The sequence below is a fragment of the Eutrema salsugineum genome, unplaced genomic scaffold (genome assembly GCF_000478725.1).
Source record: "Eutrema salsugineum unplaced genomic scaffold, Eutsalg1_0 scaffold_5, whole genome shotgun sequence".
Lineage (NCBI taxonomy): Eukaryota > Viridiplantae > Streptophyta > Magnoliopsida > Brassicales > Brassicaceae > Eutrema > Eutrema salsugineum.
In genome coordinates, this window is record NW_006256612.1 from 368,152 (window position 1) to 389,454 (window position 21,303).

General features: G+C 36.4%; 1 pseudogene; it reads right to left on the reverse strand.

The window, feature by feature from the left end:
* Nucleotides 1-13,970, reverse strand: part of LOC112084160 — a 34,116-nt pseudogene extending 20,146 nt beyond the window's left edge.
* Nucleotides 13,971-21,303: the final 7,333 nt, after the last annotated feature.

The window sequence follows — 21,303 nt, forward strand, 5'->3', positions numbered from 1 at the left end:
CGACGAACCAGCTAGCTTCACAAATCGGCAGACTTGAACAGTCCATCCAACAGCTTGTTATGACGAACTAGAAAGCATCTAAAGACATGAACGTGAAGGTTGACTGCATGTACAATGACCTGAATGGGAAGTTTGGAGCTTTATCTTCGCACGTCAAAAAGCTAGACGTACAAGTTGCCCAAACAGCCGACTCTATGAAGAGGCAAAGTGGAGTTCTTCCAGGAAGAGTTGAGGATAACCCTAAGAGGTTTTGCAATACCATAACCACACTGCCCGAAGAAGAAACCAGAACCGATGGAAAGAATGAAGAAACCCCAATCTTTGTACCACTTTACAAGGATGTCGATGCCAAGCAGCCACCATTCAAGGTACCTCAACAATCACCGTTTCAAAGGCTTACAAAAGCCGACGATTCGGGACGTTTTGTTTTCCAATGTTTCATTTCAGGAATCAAGTTCACAGACTGTCTGTGCGATTCCGGAGCCAATGTCAACATCATGTCAAAGACGTTTGCCAAAAAATTGGGCATTAAAACCTTAAGGACATCGACAGTCAAGGTTATCTTTGGAGATTCATCTCAAAAAGATATTGAAGGGGAGATTCATGATCTACAAGTTCTAGTAGGAGACAAGATTGTTCCAGAAGATTTCCAAGTCCTGGAAATGGATAAAGACAAGGAGAGGCCACTCATTTTCGGAAGACCATTTCTGGCTACCGTAGGAGCAGTAATCGATCACGCAAACCGGCATGTTGTATTCCTCAATGTAGATCGCTGAAGGTTTTATCCGACTATCCTAGCTGATTTTCCAAGCAAAGGAAGCCGGCCAAAAGAGAAAGAAAAGGAGAAGCCGAAAGCTTTTGCAAAGATCAAGATCATCATTCCACCGGATGCAACAGAAACTAGTGAGGACCAGATCCAGGAGCTGATCGAAAACACAAAAAGGGTTTTAAACAATGTTAAGGTCCGAAAGAAGAGTAAAGGAAAGAAAACGGCTCCTCAAGGAGAAAGTGTAAAACCTCCATGCACCGGAAGTGATAAAGGCACATCAAGTGGAGTGCCATTCAAATCACGCAGTTGACACGCATCATTAATCCGTCATGTGGAAATCTATGCACTAAGATCTAACTTCCAGTCAACTAGCTCTTAACATTCATTAAAAATCTTGGTGGTTCTCATCAAAGAAAGTCTAGGCAAGGCAATCTAAGCTAGGTGTAAAAAGGGTTATTCTAGGAAGAGGGCTTAAAGTGTTTACGGGTTATCTGAAGATCTAGAGGATCCAAGATATTATGCAAAACCGCAAGAGAGAGTGAAGCTGTTGGTATCAACAGTTTTCAGTCACTTTCTTCTTGCCATAGATTCCTGGTCTTCTTCCTCAAGTTCTCTTCTAACTCCCCCAGACTTAGATTTTTGTAAATCTTTCAAAACCATAGCTCCTTAAACGGATAGTGGTTGCTTCTTGCTCCAAAAATTTCGACAATCTAAGACTCATTAGGCTTTTTGTTTTCTTCTCTCTTTTCATTCATTTTTTTTTTTTTGAAAGAGAGGGAAACATTTAGATATAGAGTCATACAGAGCACGAAATTACCAATTAAGATCAGTCTTGTAAAGCTTCATGAGGTTTCTGATATTCTTCCTTCCCAATTCCATTCAGTCTTCCTTGTGAGTGACTGAAAACTGCGTCGCTCCTCTTCTCTCCGACGATTTTGCACATATCGCTGATATAAACTAAAGAGAGAATGCATGAGGATTGAAAACAAGGGTTTTGGGTTTAGGGTATGGTACCAGATAAAGATGAACTGGCCAACTAGGAAGACAAAAAGTGGTAAAAATGAGGGTAAAAGACGTCCTAGATGTATATTTTGATGCCTGCCTAAGATTAATGATGAGAAAATTAGATATCAATATTAAGGTCAAATAAAATGAGCTAGTATATCCTGTCAGAAAGAGTCTCCATGAATAGAAGTCCTCTGGTGGGAGTTCGTAGTGCAAGTACTCTAGCTACCGCCTAGTCTAGTGCTAACCACAAATGAGCTGTCATGCATAGTGTAGAAGCGTGCAGGTCTAAATCATCATAGTTTTGTGTCAAACATTCCTAAAAAATACTTAAGGTCGAATAGGTTACATATTAAAATTTAAAAAGTACTTGAAATTTTAAAAGCAATAACAAGAAAATGATTAGTACGGATAGACATCCTCCCCCAGACTTAAATCACATTGTCCCCAGTGTGAAAAAGTTGGTGAGAAGATGGTGAATAAAAGCGAAAAGTAAAATAAGATAAAAGAAAGGAAAATGATGATAGAACCGTAATGACAGTGAAGTGCTGATCAATCACTCATCCTCCGATGTGTCTGCTTCGAACTGGTGCTGCTCCTGTAGGAAAGTGACAACGCGCTCAAAGCGTCGTCCTTGTCTCTCAACTCTGCACTCCAGATCAGAATGTGTGTGTGTGACAATGTTGATGATGAAGTGTGGCCGGTCGAAACAGATGGCTGAAAGTGAGCACAGGCCGCAGCTGACAGAGTCTGACTCATGCATTAACTTTTTAACTTTTCAAAATAAGAAAATTTGACCAAATCTTGCATTGACTTTTTATCCGTTATTCAATTCCGTCATATTTTTAACAGAGTCTGACTCATTTACCACGTTGGAACGAGAACATTTATGCGATGTTGTTTTTCAAAATACTGAAAAAAAGAATTGTGTAGACGGGGAAATAAACCCTGCACAGCACCCTTCAAACAAAGCATAGAAACCACTAGACCATTATTATTTATTGGTAATCCAACGAACTCTCATAGTATATATACATTTTATGAGCGTTTATTAAAAAAAAACAGAAACAATGTCGTATTAGTTATTCATTGGCTTTTAGAAAATGTGGTCTTCTTCATCGAGCTCTGTTTTCAAATTCGGGTTTTTGGGTGTAGAAGAAGACAGAGGAGAAATTGAGACCTCAGAATATTTTTTTATTAGATTTTCTTATACAGTAGAACATTTATAAATTAATACTCTATAAATTAATAATCACTATAAATTAATAAATTTTGCTGGTTCCAAGTCGGGCCAATGTAAAAACCCATCAAATTTGATAAGATAATAAGATAATATTTTTTTTGAAACTCTTATGTAAATATATGGTCCCAACAAAAACATAAATTAATAATTATATAAATTTATATAAAAATATGTAAATATAATATTCCAAAATATGACTAATTCATTTGTTTTTACTTAAACTTGAAATCTCATTCGTTCTCATTTCTCAAATTATTATATCAGTAGCTTTTATTGCTGTTTTACTATATACATTCAAAATTTATGATGATTTTTTGATGTGATAATTGATTTTCTTACCTGTAAATGTTTTAAGATGTATTGTAGTGTTATTTTCAATTTTATCATAAATAATACTGATAGTAGCCATGAATTTTTTTATAACTCTATATACTTATTTGTGTAGTGATTTGCTTACGTGTCGTGCTCACAGCAAGTTTCACAGCTTTTCGCTTACGTGTCAGTTCCAGAATGAGTTTTCGTTGCAAAAAGACTTTAGCCCTATTTAGAATTATTTTTAATTGGTTCCTAACTGATGATGAGTAAAAAAAAACTTAAAACAAACCGATTTAAATTAATATGATTTAATGCTTAATTTTGTAGTTAACCAAACCGTTTTTGAAATTATACAAAACCAAAATTTAGAAAAAAAATTTAAAAAACGTTTCTCTTAAAAAAAAAATTATAGCTCTTAGTGTTTACCATTTCTTATGTTTCCAAAATTTAGAAAAAATCTAACAAAAAATGTTAAAAGAAACAAAAATGAAATCTATCTAAAAAGCTATAGAATATCGTTTTTGAAATTATATAAAACCAAAATTTAGAAAAAAAATTTAAAAAAACGTTTTACAGCGAGTTTCACAGCTTTTCGCTTATGTGTGAGCTTCAGAATGAATTTCGGCTATAAACAGACCGTTTAGCCCTATTTGCAATTATGTGTCATTTTTGATTGGTTCTTATCTGATGATATGTAAAAAAAACTTAAAACAAACCAGTGTAAATATGGTTTACTGTTTAATTTCATAGTCAATCAAACTGTTTTTAAAATTATATATAACCGAATTTTTTTTAAAAAAATTAACAAAATTAACAAAAATAGAATCTATATCTCTTAGTGTTTACCAGTTCTTATGTTTTCGAAATTTAGAAAAAATCTAACAAAAATGTTAAAAGAAACAAAAAATGGAAACTATTTAAAAAGTAATGGAATGTCATTTCAAGAAAAAAAAAACTGAAATTAAAAAAAAAAACTCTAACAAAAAAGTTCAAAATATATATATACTAATGGAATGACGGTATTTGTGATGTTTAAAACACATAAAACAGTGATCAAAATCGTATAAGTTCATACGGCATTTTAAAAAATTACGTCTAAAATACATAAAATATCGATCAAAAGATTTCAAAAGTATTTACACTAATTTTTTTTTTTTTTTGTCGACAGCCTAGATACGTAGAACGGTTCAGAAATCCAAACCGGTGGTACCGAGTTTACATATACAACATCTTGAGAGTAGATCCGTGCACTTCGTGCTAGGTTGTCTACTTTCATATTTTTTGCGCGTGGAATATGTGATAATGAAAAAAAGGTGAATGCCTCCTTACTCTTCACAAACTCCTCCAAATGTAGGTCAAAAGCTGGTTATTCTTCTGGTGACGACACCATCCTCACCAATTCTGAACAATCCATTGCAAAGCCTACCTCCGTCTTCTGGTTTGCACTCATACAGAGCATAGCCCATATAAGTGCTTTGAATTCAGCATGTAGTGGTGATAAGCTTTTACGTGTATTTCTTGCTCCCAGAATATGATCTTCCGATCCATCCTTAAAGTAATACCATCCTAGACCAGTTGCTTTGTCTGATTCCTTCCAAGACCCATTTATATAGCACCACCATCCCGTATAATGAAGGGTGGTAGTAGGATTTGTTGCAATTTGAGGAATGGATGCCGAGTCACTCTGCTGTGATTCTTCCCAAAGTGCCACTTCTGTTTCCGCAATCTTTAGTGTTAGTGATTGATCCTTATCTATATTTGAATAAAACTTTTCAGTCCTTGCTTTCCAGATATACCATACTATCCATGGGAATTGTGTGTTTTTATTGTCTTTTGGAAGTCTTCAAAAAAGATAATCAACATTTGTAAAGACCGAAGACATTGGGAAGCCTCCTGTAGGAGAGGGTATCCGAGATAGAGCCCATACTTGCAGGGTGGTGGACATTCAAAGAGGGCATGATTTATTGTTTCCTCTTCTGCTCCACACCGAAAGCATTGGGCATCACACTCCGATTTTTGAGATTCATAGCCATTGGCAAGCATCCTGATATAGCTTGCCAAATGAAATGTCTTAGTTTAGGTGGGCATTTCAAGTGCCAGACTTGTGCTTGTAATTTTTTAATGTCCGGTCCATAGAACATCTCAAGCTCAGTTTGTGCATACTGATTTTGCACTTGATAACCAGATTTTACCGTATAACGTCCAGTCTTTGAGTAGAACCAGCTAAGAGTATCTGGTCTGTACGTGCTACTTATAGGGATACCCCGGATTATTTCCACATCTGCTGGGTCAAAAATTGCGTTAATCAATCCAAGATTCCACGTATATGTCACTCGGTCAATCAAGTGATTGACCTTTAAATTCGGGTAATAATTATAACCCTTACATATGGCAGACCTTGGGCGAGAAGAAAGTATCTATGGGTCATTCCATACAGAGATAGAAGCCCCAGAACCGACTCTTTTGATTAGCCCTTTGATAACCAGAGATCTTGCCGAGATAATGCTACGCCATCCACATGATGGTGAATATGATTTGATAGGATCAAGAGGATCTGAATTTCGGTAATACCTTCCTTTAAAAACTCTTGCAAACAAGGACTGTGGTTTTTCTATTAATTGCCACATCTGTTTTTCCAACAAAGCCGTATTAACATGAATCAAATTTGGGAAACCCATTCCTCCCTCTGATTTACTCCTACACAATTTTTGCCATGCCAGCCAGTGCATTCCTTTTTGGTTCCCATTTGATGACCACCAGTATCTTGACACCGCACTAGATAGCTTTGATGTTACCGCTTTGGATAGGCGGAAACATGACATAACAAAGGTGGGCTTAGCCGATGCAAATGATTTAATTAAAACCTCCTTACCCCCTTTTGATAACAATTTTGAGGTCCAGCCATTTACCTTATCTTGTTGTCTTTCTACTACATAGTTAAAGATTTTACTCTTTGCCCCTCCAAGACTCTCCGGGAGTCCTAAATAGTACCCCATACCTCCAACATTTGCTATTCCTAAGATCTGTTTTAACTCACTTTGTACCCTATCAAGGACCTTATGACCAAATTACACTGATGACTTATCATATTTTATCTTTTGGCCAGATACTTTTTCGTATTGACTGAGTATGTGAAGTATCATTTGACATTCCTCTTTAGTAGCTTTACAAAAAAATAGACTATCATCTGCAAATAGCAGATGAGACACCGACGGACTCGCTCTTGCAATCTTGAGACCTGTTAGTGATTTATCTCTTTCCGCTTTCTTTATGTTTGCAATTAGGACCTCCGTACATAGTATAAATAGATAGGGTGAGAGAGGATCACCCTGACGAATGCCCCTCTTCGGATTTATTTCTCCTCTTGGATTACACTAAATTATTTACACTAAATTATTTGGATACTATTATGTTTTTATTTACTCTCTTCTATTCTATATTGTTTTCATGATCATGTCTTCCAACATTAAAATGCAAGGAAATCTAACAAACAAATATACTCAAGAATAAAAATAAATGAATTCATTCAAATGGAAATTATAAACATGTATATTTTTACATGGATAATCCAATATGTTGTTAAAAACTATTTTACTGCGATAATTATGATGGTTAATTATAATTTATATTATAAAATTTATTAAAATATTAAAATATAACATTATTCCAAAGAAAGTTTTAGAAAATAATATGTGGAAAACAAATTTTCTCTATAAATTAAAAATTATTAATTTATCCACGATAAATCAATAAAATATCATGGTCCCAACATTATTAATTTATAGAGGTTTTACTGTATTTTAATGTTTGAAGACATTATCGTGAAAACAATATAGAAGAATGTAGATAAAAACATATTTGTATTCAAATAATTTAGTTTAAATAGTTTAAAATCTTTTGATCACGGTTCTATGTATTTAAAACGTAGTTTTTTGAAGTACTGTATGAACTCATTTGAAGAAGAAGGAAGAGTTAAACAATTTAGAAAGGGTGTGAGAGAATTAGAGAGAAATCATGTACATATTTATACTAAAACATTTGAAGTCGAATACACTAATCTAAACATCACAAATACCATCATTCCATTAGATATTCTATTTATTGATTTATAATATTTTTTTTGTTAAATTTTTACGAAATTTCGGTTTTTTTAAATTTTAGAAATGGTTTGATTTGACAGCGAAATTAAGCATTAAACCACAATAATTTAGAACAGTTTGTTTTAAGTTATTTTTAACACATCATCAGATAAGAACCAATAAAAAAATGACACATAATCGATAAATGGAGTAAAAATGTCTTTATGCAGCCGAAACTCATTTTGAAGCTGACACGTAACCGAAACACTGTAAAAATCGCTGTGAGCGCGACATGTAAGCAAATCACTACACAAATAAATATATATAGTTTAAAATCTTATGATCACTGTTCTATGTATTTAAAACGTAGCTTTTTTAAGTATAGTACGAACTCATTTGAAGAAGAAGGAAGAGTTAAACAATTTAAAAGGATGTGAGAGAATTAGACAGAAATTATGTACATATTTATACTAGAACATTTGAAGTCGAATACACTAATCTAAACATTACAAATACCATCATTCTATTAGATATTTTATTTATTGATTTTTAATTTTTTTTGTTAAACTTTTACTAAATTTCAGTTTTTTTAAATTTTAGAAATGGTTTGATTTGACACCAAAAGAAAGCCGGAACTCGAGCATGATGGTGAGTTGGCCAGGTTCATTTTTGAAGAGGTAATAAAGGTGAGGTTCTTTTTGGTTAAACTATCACATTCATTTTATACTTCTTCGTAAATTTGGATTTCTTTACAGATTAGCGATTGAGAGGCAGTGATTGTGAATATGGAGATATGTTTGTCACCGCTTTAAAACGTCTTGCTTTTCTACCTGAGCTTTTTATATTTTGTTTTATGGTTTGGGCCACGTAATGGTGTATTACCTTTGATACTGTTTTGAACGAGGCTTGAGAATTCCATTAACCAAACCGAACCGGTCCGTTTTTTGGTTTTTAGTTAGTTGTTTTTAAAAGTTTTACCGAAATTAACTAGAACCGGTTCTGTTCAATTATCGGTTTGTTCTGGTATTCTAATCGAATTTTTTTGTTTCATATTGAAATTCATTCAAATCGGCTGGTTTTGGTTATATTTGGTTATCTGGTTCAAAATTCAATTATTTCGACAGTTTTGGTATAATATGGTATAAGTTGGTTTGCGAAAAATAATTAAAAAAAAACTACTAACCGATTCTAATTTTGAAAATTGCCGATCGTGTTCAGACCTCCAAAATCGAGAGAAAACCGAAAACCAAAGAGTTTGGTTCGGGTCAGTATGGTTTGCTCGATCTGGTTAAATTCTCAGGACTATTTTGAACGTTTGTCTTCTTTAACAAAAATCTACCGAAGTTAAAAAGAAAAGAATAGAAAAGGAAACCTGTTGCAGATTCGAATATCAAACATTTTTCCTCTCATTATTTCAACGGCCTTTTATTTATTTATTTGTTGTACTCCCTCATTGATACGAATAGATGAACCCTCTTTCTTACTCAATTACTCGGAGGCGCTGAACCTAAACTAGGTAAATCCATACTTGCAGTTACAGACCTTATATCTACAAATTTATGCATCATCTTGGTTTTTAATCGATCAGACCATAAATAATTTTTAAGGTGTTTAAATCTCGATTTGGTTTTTGTTTGTAATATGATGCGATTTAAAGAATACTAACATTATTTTATTTTTTCAATTAATGCTCAAATCCATCTAAAGAAGTCAAAATCTCCAGTAATAAAAGTAATTGTACAGCCCAACAATGGCTTCCTCATGAAAAGGTCAACAGTCTTGTCCCATACTGTTGCTCTTTGATGGTGATCTGGAATCTCAGTAGTGTTTCTGCTCCATTTTCTGGAAGATGTATTCAGTATCAGCACGTCAACGACCTTATTAGGTCGCACACCATTCTAATATGTCCATCATGGTAGTTGATCAGCGTCATCATCTCATCATAAAAGTAAGTAAGCCTTATGATTCCTCGTCAGACATCTTTAAAAAAAAAGGTGACTTTTCTGATGCCAAATTGGATCTGTTACGAATCAATCCAAAGTCCCATATTAGAAATTTAGACCAATATGGTCTAGTATATAAGTAATGTTCAATTCCAATTAGTATGAGGTTTTTTGGGAAAGAGCCCAAAATCAAATCCGTGCGGGTTTTGCCAATTGAGCCCAAAGCAGACAATATCATACAAACTGAAAAAGCTGGACATGAGCTTGAAACCCAATAAATGGTAGCAGAGCCCATGTTAAGAAAAGGTAGACATGGAAAAGTGGGTTGGGCTAAATGTTCATTGTGGGAAGAGAAATTCTCAAGGTGACTTTGCGATTAAGATGTACAAGATGGTACAAGGTATCACTGTAAGTTGGAGACCAAGAGTTAATTTGGTCTTTGGTTTTAGGGAGAGATTATTGGGAATCAATCCAGTCCCACATCGGAAGTTTATACCAATATGGTATAGTATATAAGTAATGTTCAACTCCAATTAGTATGAAGTCTTTTGGGTTTAGAGTCCAAAATCAAATCCGTACGGGTTTTGCCAGTTCAGCCCAAAATGAACAATATCATACTAATTAAAAAAATTGGACATGGGCTTTTCAAGCCTAATAGGATCTATGTATCATATTGGTTTCTTATCGATCAGACCTCAAATGATTTAGGTTATTCTAATCTCGATATAGTTTTTGTTTGTACTATGATGCATTTTAAATAATACAAACCTCATTTTTTTTCTTTTTAATGCTTGAATCCATCTGAGAAATTCAAAATATGTATTGACAAGGATAATTGTACAACCCAGCGGTTGGAGTTTATCCAATATATAGATTCCATTAAGCAACCCGAACTGGTCTATTCTTTGGTTTTTAGTTAGTTCGGTTCTTAAAACCTTTACTGAAATTAACTAAACAAATTAGGCTTTGATCTGTTCGATTATCGGTTAGTTCTGGTATTATAAATTTTACCTAAACCAAACGAATTTGTTTTGTATTGAAATTCGATTTAAATCAGCTGATTTTGGTTTATACTTGGTTCGGTTCAGTGATTTGGTTCAAAATTTAATTATTTTGTTAATTTTGGTATACTATGGTATAAGTCAATTTGAGAAAATTAATAAAAATACCCAAAAAACTAGTGACTAATGAAAGGTTTTAAATCTTTATAAACCACTATAGCATGAAGTGGAAGCTTATCTTTTGGATCCATGATTTATGCTCTGAATTTGGCTATGGTTCTTCCACAACAAACCCTGAATGGTTATAGGTCTCTGTTGATGGGATGCAAGGAGTTTCTGTATTTCTCATTAAGGTTGCTGCAGAAACCATAACCTCTCTATTGATATAGAGAAATAATTTCTATTTCGGCACGTCATCAAATTAGAAATTACTGAATGTATCCTCACATTAATTTTTCATAACATTTATGTCCCATTAATCTTTTCTTTAATACCAAATTGACCACATAAATTTTAACTATTTTAAATAATGACCCTAACACATTGATTATACATGTGTGACCCCAAATAATTTTTACAATCTCCCACTGGGTCACATGTGTATCTGAAAATGTGATAGACTTTATGAGCTCAAAAATTGTCATTATATATCAGGGCATAAACAATCACGTCCATTAACTATAACAACATAGGATCATAGCAGTCTTCGTTATAGCAATCATAACTAAACCTTCTATGGTCACTGAAATCAGTATAATTGAATGACAGAGATCAATTATGAAAAGTGTGGCATGAAAATCACATGAAAAGTGATCAATACATGTCGATTTTCAACCGGTCCTACTTTATTGAGATCCTTTAACTTTATTGCACAAAATGTAAACTGTAAAACTTTATTTCTGATCAGAATAAAATATGCTTAAACACAGCCAAAACATCCCAAACAAATGACAAACTCCCACTAAACCAAATGATTATCAAACACTGAAACACCCATCCGAGCAGTATGCTCATGAAAGACCTTGGGTGGAATACCTTTTGTAAGAGGATCATCTATCATGGAGTTTGTCCCTAAGTGTTCTATGGAAATCTCTCCACTTTGTACTCTCTCCTGAACAACCAGGAACTTAATTTCAATAAACTTGGACTTTGTCACACTCCTATTTTTGTTGGAGTACAAAACAGCTGATTATCTTTAATGGTCTTTCAATTCCTTCAAGAATTCGCAGCCTTGTGACAAAATTCTTCAGCCAAAGTCCCTGATTGGATGCCTCAAAAACTGCTACAAATTCTACTGCCATTGTGGAGGAAGCTACGAGTGATTGTTTTGCACTACGCCATGCAATAGCTCCACCAGCCAACAGAAACACATAGCCTGAAGTGGACTTTTTACTATCTTGACATCCAGCAAAACCAGAATCACAATACCCAATGATCTCCAAATTATCTGATCTATGATATTTGAGCATAAAGTCCTTTGTTCTTTGCAGGTACCTCATGACCCTTTTGGCTACTTTCCAATGGTCCAAACCTGGATTACTTAAGTATCTGCCCAAAACTCCAACAATGTACGCTAAATCCGGACGCGTACAAACCTGAGCATATATCAGAGTTCCTACTGCAGATGCATAAGGAATCTTTTGCATTTCCTGAATTTCCAAATTTCCTTTAGGGCACTGACTGAGAGAGAATTTATCTCCTTTAGCGACTTGGGTATCACTCGGTTCGCAATCCTACATGCCAAATCTCTTGAGTACTTTATCGATATAGCTCTTTTGTGATCATCCTAGAATACCTCGAGTTCTATCTCGATGAATCTGGATCCCTAATACAAAAGATGATTCACCAATATCTTTCATCACAAAATTTTGCTTAAGAAATCTCTTGGTCTCATGCAACATGCCTATATCGTTGGTGGCCAGAAGTATGTCATCAACATACAACACCAGAAAAATGCACTTACTCCCACTGAACTTTTAATACACACAATCTTTGACCAAATTCACCTCAAAATCAAATGAGGTGATTACCTCATGAAACTTGTGGTACCATTGACGAGAAGCCTGTTTTAGCCCATAGATGAATTTCTTTAACTTGCAGACCATTTTTTTTTGTCACCAACTACAAAGTTTTCTGGTTGCTCCATATAAATTGTTTCATCAATGTTTCCATTGAGAAACGATGTCTTGACATCCATCTGATGAAGCTCTAAATCATAATATACAACAAGAGCCATGATTGTCCTAAAAGAATCCTTTGATGAAACTGGAGAAAAGGTTTCTTTGTAGTCAGTCCCTTCTTTCTGAGTATATCCTTTAGCCACTAGACAAACTTTATACCTCTCGACAGTACCACTTGAGTCCAATTTGGTTTTAAATATCTATTTGCAACCAGTTAGTTTCTTTCCTTCTGGTAACTCGATGAGGCCCCAAACTTTATTGGCTAGCATAGACTGATACTCTTCTTCAGAAGCTTTAACCCATTTATCTGATTTGGAACTACTCATTGCCTCACAGAAGTTGATAGGATCATCTTCCAACTGGGTTTGATTTTTCTCTTGTTCCATAAGAAACACTATGTAATCATCCATAATAACGCTTCTTCTTTCTCTAGTGGATCGCCGCAAAAGCATTTGTTCTTATTTCACTACTTCTTGAGGATCTTGAATTTGACCTTCATGGTCGATAACATTGTCATCTTCATTTGGAGGAAGGATTTCTGTATCAACTTGAAGTTCCAACATTGCATTGTCAAAAGCAACTATATGAATCAGATTAGAAACTGAAACCGATTCTTCCTCAAAGATGATGTCCTTAACTTTATTTCTCCCCCCCCCCCCCCAAATTCAATATCCTCAAAGAACGTGGATGTTCCCGTCACAAAAATAATCTTCTGTGTGGGATCATAAAACTTATAGCCCCTAGATCGCTCTGAATAACCAACAAAGTAATTGCTCACAGTTCTGGAGTCCAATTTCTTTTCAAATGGCCTGTAAGGCCTAGCCTCAGTTGGACATCCCAAAATGTGTAAATGCTTCAGACTAGGTTTTCTACCAGTCCAAAGCTCATAAGGTGTTTTAGAAGTTGCTTTAGTTGGTACTCCGTTAAGAATGTAAACTGCAGTCTTTAGTGCCTCTCCCCAGAGTGATTCAGGCAAGGTGGGATGAGAAATCATACTCCTTACCATGTCCTTAAGAGTGCGATTGCGTCTTTCAGATACACCATTCATACTGGGAGACCCAGGCATAGTGTACTGAGGAACAATTCCACACTCCTCTAGGTATTTGGCAAATGGTCCTGGACGTTCTTCACCTGAACCATCATATCGACCGTAATATTCACCACCACGATCAGATCTCACAGACTTTATCCTTCGCTCAAGTTGGTTCTCAACTTCAGCCTTAAACTTCTTGAACACGTCTATAGACTCTGACTTTTCATGAATAAGAAATAAGTGTGCATATCGAGAATAATCGTCAATAAATGATATGAAGTATTGTTGACAGTTCCAAGCAGCCGTAGGGAATGGTCCACAAATATCTGTATGTATCAACTCAAGGACTTCTGTAGCTCTATATGCACCTAATTTCTTATGTTTAGTCTGTTTTCCTTTCATGCAATACACACAGATATCACAATTTGTGAAGTCAATAGAACTCAATATACCATCTGACACAAGTCGCTCAATTCTATTTCTAAAAATGTGTCCTAAGCGTTTGTGCCACAGAGTTTCTGAACTTGCATTTTCAAACTTTCGTTTAGTACCCCTTGATTCAACACTTAAACTTTCATCATGAGAAGTTACAGTGTCAAGCATATAAAGACTGTATTTTTCATAAGTGTATAATGGGCTACGGGCCTAAGGTTGTTTTTCATACAAGCCCATTGGTCCATAAAGAAAGTTTTAAATTTATTAAATCCTAAAATCTGAAAGTGCACAGATGTACATTGTAGAACTTAGGGTGTCGATCCATAGGGAGGATGTCTAATCTGCGAGAAATAACAAACTGGGAAGTAAGCAAAGTCATAAACCAGTAAAATTTTTTGGGGTTTTTGGTTAAGATTCCTAAACTAAACCTAATCTAATATTCACAAGAAATAAATGCAATGCAGGATGAATTGTTAAAAGAATATCTCAAGCATATCAACTCAAACAAAGGACTCTTAAACTCATAGGTGGCAATTTAGACTTCTCCGGTTTACTATAATCGATGTATGGTGGCATTTACAATTAGCTTCCGGGCGATTTATCTTCATCTGTTTCTGGGAATCTGCATGGAACTAGAATAGACATATGTATGATCAACAAACTCTCGTCATCTTAATCAACTAATCAATCAGATCTGACAATTAACTCTCGCTCTCATGTCAATAATAAGATCATGAATTAGACATTGAATTCGTCTGCTCACATCTTCTCTATAGGTAGCTTTCGACTCCTATAACGACTATGTTCTTCTGAAGCTAGGTATGGCTGATCTGATACAATACTCTCGTGGTTCTGATCGATCCTAGGCTCAGAGAATAGGTCATGAATCTACTCTCATGCAATATGAACAACTTAGAAGAGATGAGATCCAGAATATGGTTTAGAACTATAGAAATCCTAATCGATATATATGCTCATCGATGACTCTTAAAACAACTTGAATCTCTGGGACAAATCTACATGATGCAATGAACGATAAAAGACATAGAAGAATGCAAAAGAACGAAATAGAAAAGTTAGTAGAATAGAAAGGAGAAAGAACAATGGATCTGGGGAAGAATCCTCATCTCCATCGCCTAACCCTAGAAAAACAAAGTTTGGTGGCTCAAAATCTCAGTACACGAGCACACACCCGTTTAGGACTGCTAAACAATGTATTTATAGGTCATAAGGTCTTCCAGGTCTCATTTAGGGCTTCTCTGAAGAGGAATGGCGAAATGGGCTTTGATGTTGGGCCTTGTGGCTCGTCCTAAGGTCCACCGGGGGTGAGAGTCTTCTAGGGCAGGTAAAACATATGTTTCCCGCAGGTGAGAGTCTTCCGGAACTGGTGAAATGGGTCAACTTGTTCTCCATGTATCGTTTGATTGCACTGTTGGATCTTTGTGATGTAAAGTGCTATAAAAAGCTGGTTGTCTCCTCTTGATTGTCTCAAAAGTTGAGCTGGATCAGACGGTGATAAAGAATTCATATGAGGCTGAACTTCTGACGGTCTGACTCTGAGCTGAAAAAGTGGATTTCTTCCATTTTGCCATCATTTTCCCTAAGTTTTCTGAAAAAAGCCTTGAAACTACAAATACATGGAAATCATAATAAAATTTCCTAAAACTGATTAAAACCTTTGAAAAAGTATTTGAAATCAATGGTGAAAAGTGGTCAAAATCAGGTGTTATCAACTCCCTAAGACTTAAAACTTTGTTTGTCCTCAAACAAAACAAGATCAAATCTGGGAAAATATCATTCAACATAAATGAGAGGGAACTCAAAAATATCTGCAACCATACTTCTAGACCTTAATTAAGGACAATGCATCAATCAGATCAAGTCTAGAAAATTCTCACCAAAATACAAACATAACTAGTCCGTTAATCCGCCATGCGAAAATCCACGCACTTAGAACTAACTTCAGTCAACTAGCTCTTAACATTCATTAAAGGTTTCAATGATTCTCATTAAAAATATATTAAACAAGGAATTCAAGGTTAGGTATCAAAAGGCTTTTTAATGGTAAAGCTTGATGTGTTTAGGGTTGTTGGGGTCGGTTTCACCCCAACCGGTTTAAACCATCTCGAGAATAGTTAAAAATTGGGGAGAGCCGATGATTAAAGAGGAGTCAGTAATTCATCAGATATGGGCCGAACCCCCACATAAGAGAAGTAGGCTGAGCCGTGCCCAACGTCATAAATCGGCCGAGCCGCGAGGAGGTAATAAACGGGCCGAGCCGCGTGAAGGATGCTCAGATGGGCCGAGCCGTGCACGAAAGAACATGGGCCGAGTTGTGGACAAGTGAAGATGGGCCGAGCCAAAGACGTTAAGGACGCGAGCCCATTGAAACCCTAGGCAAAAGCCTTATGACGGTGGCCGCACAAAAGGATAAGGAAATATTCCGAAAATCATTTTCGGTTAGGCGGTTTAGAGAATTATTATAAATAGACGAGGACATTATGCAAAACAGCAAGAGAGGATGGAACTGTAAATGCCCCCACAGTTTTCAGTCACATTCTCATTGCTTTAAGATTTCTGATCTCCTTTCTTCATGTCAAGGTTGTGAATCCATAACTCCTTAAGTGAATACCTATTGCCTTGGTTCAAATGATTTAGGCTTCTAAGACTCTTTAGGCTCTTGGTTTCCTTTCCTTTCCTTCTTTTTCTCTTTTTTTCGTTTTTTTTTTGGAAAGGGGAAGCCGCCTTTTGACTTGGAGTCTAAAAGAGCACGAAATTTACCTATAAGAATGAGCTTTTCTGAGGCATCATAAGATTTCTGGCATACTCCCTTCTGGTCTCTTTCAGTCTTTCTCTTGAGTGACTGAAAAATATGTTGTTCCTCCCTCTCTGGCGTTTTTGCACATATCTGTCGATATAAACTTAAGAGAGAATGCTTGAGGTTTGAAATGATGGTTTGGGTTAAGGGTGAGGTACCAGTTAAGGATGAACTAGCCATCTAGGACAACAAATAGTGGTAACAATAAGGTAAAGATGTCCTAGATGTATATCATGATGCCTTCTTAAAACCATTGATGAAAAAATTAGATGTCAAGATTAAGTTCAAGTAAAATGAGCTAGTATATCCTGTCAGAAAACATATCCATGAATAGAAGTCCTCTGGTGGGATTTCGTAGTGTAAGTACTCTAGCTACTGCCTAGTCTAGTACTGAACCTTGAAAGAGCTTTTTATGAATGATTGGTGTAGAAGCAAACAGGTTGGTTATCATCATTGATTTTTTCATTATTCCCTCAAAATGTATTTGACCTTTGAAAACACTTTTTGAAACTCAAAAGACTTTTGAAAAGTTTTAAAAAAAAATCGAAAAAAATCAAAAATTTTTAAAGAAAATGCAAAATGCAAAGGCTCATGCAAGAAAAGGTGGTTAGAAAGGGATGAAATTCTCCTCCAGACTTAAATCACATTGTCCCCAGTGTGAAATAAATCAGGCAAGGATGAGAAATAGAGTATGTGAAAATTTTAAAAGATGAAGGGAAAAGAAAACTTACATGGTGTTGGTGATGGATTTTGAGGTGATTGTGGAGGTGGTAGGATGTTGAATGGTGGATGGTGGATGATGTGGAGTGGTGCTTGATCCAACTTGGATGGATTTGAATCAAGGTAGAGGTGGAAATGGCCAAAGGTGGCCGAATGGTGCTGGCCGCGGATCAAGATGTCCCGGCCGCGGTAGGACGTGTGCTGGCCGCGGTTCAATGCTAGCTGGCCGCGGCAAAATGCTTGCTGGCCGCGGCTGAACCTCCTTTGGCCGCGGTCAGCTCTTTTTCTTCCCTTTTTTTTGTTTTTGGCATACTAAAACCTGTCTAAAATAAAAGAAACAAAACTTTAATAGAAAAAGAAAGCTAAACAGAAGCAAATAAGTATCTAAATGGGTTGTCTCCCATCAAGCGCTTTGATTTATAGTCCTTAGCTAGACTTTCAAAGAAAAAGACATAGTTCAAATAGGATCTTGTCCTAAGACAAGTCCTTTTTGAAATCCTCCTGTTCTGTCTTGCAGGTTCTTCATCACTCCAGATTTCTTCTGGTTCAAATGTATGGGCTTTACGCTCTCCTCTTTTGCTCTTAAGTGGTGTAGCTTCATAGAAGATGTCCTCGTCGATATTGGCAAAAGAAACTCTCCTGTTGGGCCAATCCATGATGGCTCCAGCAGTTGCTAAGAAAGGCCATCCAAGGATAACTGGATAAGAGTCATCTTTGGTTTTCACTATGTATAGATCGACATGTGCTATATAATCTCCAATCCTTAGAGGAATGTCTCGGGCTATCCCTCTTAGTGTTGCACTTGAATCATCTGCTAAGCTAATCTTTGTCCTGGTACTTGAAATGTGCTTAATGCCAAGTCTCAAAGCAGTTGCTTTGGACATCATGTTAATGCAAGCTCCAGAATCACAAAGAATATTGAAGAATCTTTTACCTCTAATGTCACAAGAGATAAGAAATTGACATTTGTCTTGAACTTTGTGTAGAGTTCGAACTGGTTTACCTTCTTGGGCGTGTGTGAACAAGTCTTTCATCTCTTGGATAGATTCTTTGCTGTCACGGAAGAAGTGGCCGATCATGTAGTCTCTACATGCTTTGACATATGAAATTCCTTTGGGCAGAGTCTGAACTACTTGATTGAACTCTTCAAGTGCTTCTTTGCTGATCTTATTTGTGTAGTCACTGGCTTTTTGAGGATCTCTGAGATGGATCCTGTAAACAGCTGCATCAGGTGATGATATAGGAAAAGATAGAAACATGGCTCTTCTGAAATAACTGTAGATGTTCTCCTTAGTCTCCTTGCTGTATCTGAAGAAAACTTGAAGGCAGCCTTGCTTCCAGATGTCATCGAACCCATGGTAGAGAGGAATGGACTTCACAAACTTGTTGAATTCGATTGGTCTCTCTCTAGATATGCTCTTGGTTATTGGTTCTATGTTGTCATCAGATGAATCGTCCCTAGGGTTTGGATCTTTACAAATAAACCATACTCTTCATCTTCTGAGAATTGCTCTTGAAGCTCATTGTCACAAGTGTAAACCATGTTGCAAGATGCATAAGTGTTGGATTCCTCATTTTCCTTCGATGCTTGTGCAGTGATTGAGAAGACAGCTTGATCAAACAACCTAGATCTGGTCACAAGAGGTCGGATTTTTTATGAACAGGCTTCAGAAAGAGGTTGGAAGTTCTCCCAATTTGAGAAATCATGCTCCACCGCGGGTGAGGAGCTTGGAGCCGCGGTGGAAGTGGCTCTGGCTGCGGGTGAAGTGCTCGCAGCCGTGGTTAGCTTCCTCCGACTCTCCATGCTTGCTTCTTTAATCTCTTCTTCTCCATTGTTGTTCTCTTGCTTCCAGTGGTTGTCAGATACGTCTTGGGTATCCAAATCATTGATTCTAGAGTTCAGATCATACTCCTTATGATCTTTAGAAAGTTTTTTAACTTTCTCTTCTACTTCATCTAAAGCATAGACAACTTTGTCTAAAGTAGCATCAAGCTCTTCTGTCTTGTTTTCAACCTTTGCTACGCCTTGTCACAGCTCCAATGTGTAGTCGTAGGTCTGGTTTTTGCTCTCATTCAGTTCTTTATCCAAGTCATCGATCTTAAAAGTCAGGGTTTGCAGCTCCCTTTCATTTTGTCGAATGTTGAACTTGTTTTGGTCTTGTTTTTCCCTGACAGACTCTATTCTCTGATCCAACACGTTATTAGCTTTGGTTCTCTGATCCTCCATTGTCTTCACATGCTCAGAGAGGTCATTAAACCTTTTGTTAAGGTTGATGGTTATGTCGTCTATCCTTGTTCGCAGGGCAGCATCGATGAGGGCTTGGGAGGCAAGGAACTGATTCACCTTGGCTTCCAATCGATTAATCAGGATGTTGAGTAGATTGTTCTCATAGTTCTGGTGCAGAATCTGATAAGGAATAGGATGAGGCTGTATCGTCGATGCCGGTGCTCACCTCAGTCTCGCTAACATCTTCATCATCAAGGTCGCTATCAGACTCTACGTCACGAGGTTGGACAACTTTGGTAAGAGATGGTACAGCCGCCATCATAACCAACTGAACAGCATAGAAAAACCCTTTGACCGCAATTGTCTTCTACGATAACTCCAACTCATCCTTTGATTTTATGCTCGACACCAGCAAATCGAAACCGACTCGGCCCAAACGTGTGTAAAGAACTCGTCGATATCCCTAATCAATTCCACATGCTCAGGAATAATCTTGTAATATGAGATGTCGGAACTAACACGGCAGATGTCACCGCAAGGCAGGCACGTTTGAACCTTTTCTCTTTGTCGGGATTTTTTTCTTTGAGAGCATGTGTACGACGGATGCCACTGTGCAGGATTTCAGCAAACCAAATAATTTCGGCCAATATGGTTTTTGAGAAACAAGGTTTTTTTTTGGGAGGGAGGGGGGGCAAGCTTGCCACATTCGAGACCAGTTACAATAACAAACTTGCGGAGAGAAAATCTAATAAGACGGCCAGCGAACAGGAACCACAACTCGTGCTTTTTCTTAACACGCAGAAGTCTTGCAAGCATGTAGAAACCAAAACTGCCGGAGAGAGATGGCATCTCCATTGTCGCTAAAAGCTTCCCCAGTTGTGATCTCGCAGTCTCCTCACTTCATCGTCATCAAGTGCATTAAGGATGAACTGAAGCGTTTTAGAATTCTGGTATGAATTAACCCTCTCCCCTACAGGCTCTGAACCCGCTGTGAAAATTCTTTGAGAGAGACGAAAATTAGAAATTTTGTGAAACCTTATCAATAAAATTAGGAAGATTCAAAGCAAAATCTGGAGCGGAGGAAACAAAGTTGCAGAAATAAACTGTAGCAAAACAAAGAATATCAGAAAAAATTCCAAATATGAAGATTTGAGTAGGTGCGATTCGAAATTTGAAATGAGGAAAAGAGGAACCTCCCCTAAATTTAGTAATTTTGGATTTTTTTATATATGTCTAACTTACCATAAATTACAGAATTTCAAAACATTTATTCAACCATGTAACAGCATATCGGCGTATGTAACGGTAGAATATATTTTAATTTTAAATTTTTATAAATAAAGCCATGTGGTCATTGTTTTTACCAACAATAAATTTATATTTTACTGACACACAATCTTCTCAATAATCGGCATAATCTTTTGGCTAGCCGAATTGGAGAGTGTGGGTAAGATGGTATTAAAAAATGGTACAGTACTCGAATAATGGTTTGGTCATATCCGAAAATTAGGAATTGTAACGGATATATTTTGCAC